Below are 5,403 nucleotides of genomic sequence, written 5' to 3' on the forward strand. Positions count from 1 at the left end.
TGGTATTTTGGGATGTTTTATTGTTTGTTACCCATTAAGTATTTTGCTTATACATTGTCATTTCCAATTTTGTGTTTTTATGGGATTTCTGTGTTTTACAATGTGTGTCTTTGTGTCTATATGTGCTTCATACACCTTTTCATTTATTTATTTTTCTGTTCGTTTGCTCATTTGTTTTTTCCCATTCAGGTTTGTTTATTGTTATTTTATCTTATTTTATTTTTCCTTTCTTTTTTTTTAGATGCCAAAAAGGGTGGGAATCTGGGGACAATATGGTAGGATCTGGGGGAGGAAATTTAATTAAAATAAACTTTATGGAAAATATCTAGTTTTAAAAATAATGTTTAGTTTGTTATAATGGTATAATATGTTATATTTCTGGAATGTCCATTCAGTTATATCTAAGACACCACTTCAAATGTCAAAATAGACTCTGAAGAGTAATATTTAGATGCCTATGTGAATACAATTCTTATTATAAAATATATTATGTCAAAGATAATTCCCATTATCAATGTTGATGTTATTTCTCTGTTTCTCATAACACATATATCCCTATATACAGAAATTTTTATAAGGAATTTTCTCACAGGATTATTGAGAGAGAGAGAATACCAATACTTGATGTAGACAAACCAGACCCTAGGAAATCCGTTGGTACAATTGAAGTCTATGTCCCAAGACCCAAGAACCGGAAGAACTGGTAGTGTAGCATTCCTACTAAAGATCAAATCTTGAGGCAAGACCAGTACCCCAACTTACATACAGTGATGCCAATAATTTTCTTATTATTTTTTGTGTTTAGTTCTTCAACAAATTGAAGGAGGACCACCTGTGTAAGGGAGGGTAATCTACTTTACACAAGCTTCTTTTATCATAAGAAGTCTGAATTCTTAGAGTAGGGAGAGATGTCTTAAGAACACTGGCTCATCCTCCAGAGGACCCATGTTCAGTTTTCACCATGGAGATGGAATATCCAAATTAACAAAATCAGAAATGCAAAGGCAGATTCAACAATGGGCACCGAGGAAGTCAAAAGAATCATAGGGACATATTTTGAAAAGCTGCACTCCAGAAAATAGAAAGAGAAGGAACATTGCCCAATTCATTTTATGAGGCCACATAAAGACCCAACAACGAAAATTATAGACCAATTTTCCTTAAAAGCACACATGTAAAAATAATCAATATAGTATTTGCAAACCAAATCTGAAAAGCACATCAAAAAGATAATTCTCCATAATTAAGTGTACTTCATCCCAGATATAAAAGGATGTTTCCACATACAAAATACAATAAGTGTAATCTACTATATAAAGAAACTTAAAGACTAAAGCCCCCCATGATCATCTTATTAGATTCAGAAAATGCCTTTGACAAAATCCAATATCCCTTCATGATAAAAATCCTGGAGAGATTAGGGATACAGGGAACATACCTCAATATAATAAAGGTAATTTACAGCAACACAATAGTCAAAAATCAAATTTAATGGAAAGAAACTCAATACAATTCTACTAAAATCAGGAATAAGACAATGTTATCCATTCTCCCCATATCTATTCAATGTAGTACTTGAAGTTCTACCTAGAGCAATAAAACAACTTAAGATCAAGAGAATACAAACTGGAAAGGAAGAAGTCAATGAATCATTACTTGCAGATGATACGATAGTGTGTATAAGTGACTCTAAAAATTCTACCAGGGAACTCCTCCAGCTGATAAACACTTCTGGCTAAGTGACTACATACAAGATTAACTCAGAAAACCATCAGTAGCAATCCTATATGCAAAGGACAAAAGGATTTAGAAAGAAATAAATAGCCACAAATAATGTAAAATATCTTGGGGTTACTCTAAGTAAGCAAGTGAAATACTTCTATGATAAAACTTCAAGTGTTTGAAGAATGAAATTGAAAAAATGTATTAGAAATCTAGAAAGCTTGTGTAAAGTAGATCTAGATCTTTCTAGATCTCCCATGCTCATGGATTGGTAAGATAGTAAAAATGGTCATCTTATCAAAAGCAATCTACAGGTTCAATGCAATCCCCATAAAAATTCCAACACAATCCTTCCCAGATCTTGAAAGGTCAATTCTCAACTTCACAGGAAAAATAAAACAAAACAAACAAACAAACAAAAAAACAGAATAACTAAAGCAATACTGAACAATAAAAGATCTTCTGGATGTCCCACTATTCCTAATTTCAAGTTCTGCAGCAGAGCTACAGTAATAATAATAATAATAACAAACATGTTATTGTCATAAAAAGAGAAACTTTGATCAGTAGAATTGATTTAATGACCCAAACATGAATCCACACACCTATATGGACATCTGATTTTTTATTTAAAAAATAGCCAGAAATACACAATGAAAAAGAAAGCATCTGTAATAAATGGTGCTGGTCTAATTGGATGTTGGCATGTAGAAGAATGCAAATAGATCCATATTTATCACCCTGTGTGAAACTCAAGTCCACGTGGATCAAAGACCTCAACATAAAGCCAGATACAATGAATCTGATAGAAGAGAAAGTGAGGAATAGTCCTGAATGAATTGGCATAGAGACAACTTCCTGAATAGAACACCAGTAGCTCAGACATTAAGAACAACAATTACTAACTGAGACTTCATGAAATTGAAAAGTTTCTGTATGGCAAAAGACACTGTTATTCAGACAAAACAGCAGCCTACAGAATGGAAAGGGGTTTTCACCAACTCCACATTGGATGGAGGACTAATATCCAAACTACAAAAAGAATTCAAGAAACTAGTCATAAAAAAACAACAATTAATTCAATTTAAAAATAGGGAACAGATAGAAACAGAAGTCTCAATAGAATAATCGCAAATGGCTGGGAAACTCTTAAGGAAATGTTCAACATCCTTAGCCATTGAGGAAATGCTAATCAAAATGTCTATAAGAATGGCTAAGATAGGCCATTTCATGCACTCCAGGGAAAGGAGAGCATCTGCTGAAGCAGATCCCGAAGTGCGCGGGTGGGCCTGTCAGAGTGTTGGGGTTTGAGCCTCGGTGTTTGAACCCAGGATCTCGAAATGCATCGTGATTCCTGTCCACTAGATTGTAAGGTGTATGTAGGTAATCTCGGAAACAATGGGAATAAGACTGAACTAGAGCGGGCTTTTTGCTATTATGGACCACTTAGAAGTGTATGGGTTGCTCGGAACCCTCCTGGCTTTGCTTTTGTTGAATTTGAGGATCCCCGAGATGCAGTTGATGCTATCCGAGAGCTGGATGGAAGAACACTATGTGAACTGTCGAATGGTGAAAAAAGAAGTCCGATCATAGCCCGCCGCCCTCTTGGGGCTGTTGCCCTCGAGATGATTACCGAAGGAGGAGTCCTCCACCTAGGCGAAGATCTCCAATAAGGAGAAGCTTCTTTCGAAGCTGGAGCAGGTCACTTTCTAGAGATAGGAGAAGAGAAAGGTCTCTGTCTCGGGAGAGAAACCACAAGCCATCTCGGTCCTTCTCTAGGTCTTGTAGCCGACCTAGGTCAAATGAAAGGAAGTAGAAGACCAACTTGCTAAAGAAATGGTGTACAGGAAATAACTGCATTTGACAGGAGTATGTACAGGAAATTCAAGTTTTGTTTGAGACTTCATAATCTTGGTGCATTTTAAAGATGTTTTAGCTGTTCAAATTTGCTTTGAACTTTAGTTTTTCATAGACTGAAATAAACCTAGATCCTGCCCAGTTAAAGTGTGATGTGCTAATGATACAGAAACCACTGGCGGAAATGGAATAAAGCTCTAGTTTGTCTAATAGCTGGGATATGGTGTGGCGCTGTGGGTAAAATGATAGGCAGTCTTTAAAAGCTGTTAGTGAACACCAGCTAACAGGTAAAGGGTGGGAACTGTACCCTGAAGGCTTTCAGAGGTTCCTTACTGATTGCTATATATGGACGCATAGGTGCAACATTCTTTATTTGGAAATGCAAGACTTTACCAGTGTCCTATCATTGTAAGGGTCTATTGTAGAGCTGAACCTTTGAGTTACTGTGCAAGATTTCTTTTTCATGCTGTCATTTGTAATATGTTTGCGAGAATCCTTATCCTTTGGATTAAAGTTTTGGTTACAAAAGAAAAAAAAAAAAGAATGGCTAAGATCAATACCACAAGTAGAAATTCATTATGACAAGTATAAAGGGAAACAAGTCTTCCATTCTTGGTGGGAGTACAAACTCATACAGCCACTAAGGATATCAATGTGGTATTTCCTCAAAAATCTGGGAGTCAGTCAACTTCAAAATTCAACTATATCACTCTTGGCCATATACCCAAAGGATGTTCCATTTTACTACAAGGACACCTGCTTAACCTTGCCCATTGTGGCTTTATTCACAATAACCAGAGCCTGGAAACAACCTAGGTGTCCCTCAGCCAGATAGTGGATAATGAAAATGTGGTACATTTACACAATGGAGTATTAAATCAGTTTTTGTTTTTGAAGTTTTGAAGCAAATGGATGGAACTGAAAAAGCATCACCCTGAGTGAGGTAACACAGACCCAGAAAGATAAATGGGGTTATGTATTCACTTATAGGAGAATATTAGCCATTAAGTAAATGACAGCCAGGCTGTAGTCCATAGACCCAAAGAAGTTAGGTATAGAGGAGGGCTCTAGTTGGATATAGGGATCTCCCTGGCAGAAGAAGGTAGAGTATATTTTATGGATGAACTTAGAGTGTGTGGGGATGAGAACTGGGCAAAGAGCAGGTTGGAGAAGATGGGGTGAAGAGAAAGTTCAGGGAAAGATGGCTAGACTTAGAGGAGGTTATGGGGGTGGTTGTGGAAACCTAGTGCAGTGGAAACTTACTGGAATCACTGAAGACTCCTACTAATGGAGGATACAGAGTCTAAACTGGCCATCTCTTGTACTCAGGCAAGGCTCTCAGTGGAGGGACTAGGGTGTATTCAATTGAGTTTTTGTCCAAACCCTTCCCATAGAAATCACCTAAACAACCCAGGCTGTTGCTAAGGCAAAGTGTTCCTGTCTGCAAACTAAAAGCAGCACACCATTGCTGAGGACAACACCCACACAATTCATGGAGTAGTTGAGCTGGTACCTTCAAGGAGTCCTCACCCCTACATTGTAGTCTCTTTGATGCTAGAAGGTAGCTACTTAAAGAGAAACATGGATACCATATAGTCACAAAACCTTTGACTTACTATCTGCCCTGCCTACAAAATATGCTTCAGCAATATTCACACAGAACATGTGGGAGTAGCCAACCAATGTCTGATTTGATCTAATGCCCACTCCACAAGAAGGAACTCACACCTGATACTGCTTGGGTAAACAAGAACCAGAGACTAGGTAGCCCAGAGGTCTAGGGTGAAACACTACCAAAATAAGGAAAAAAGTGAATAAAACGAC

At 37.2% G+C, this 5,403-nt stretch overlaps 1 pseudogene; it reads left to right on the forward strand.

The window, feature by feature from the left end:
- Nucleotides 1–2,963: 2,963 nt before the first annotated feature.
- LOC127218288 (serine/arginine-rich splicing factor 3-like) lies at nt 2,964–3,720 on the forward strand (annotated as a pseudogene).
- The last annotated feature ends 1,683 nt before the right edge of the window (nt 3,721–5,403 follow it).

The sequence above is a fragment of the Phodopus roborovskii genome, unplaced genomic scaffold (assembly GCF_943737965.1).
Source record: "Phodopus roborovskii unplaced genomic scaffold, PHOROB, whole genome shotgun sequence".
Taxonomy (NCBI): Eukaryota; Metazoa; Chordata; class Mammalia; order Rodentia; family Cricetidae; genus Phodopus; species Phodopus roborovskii.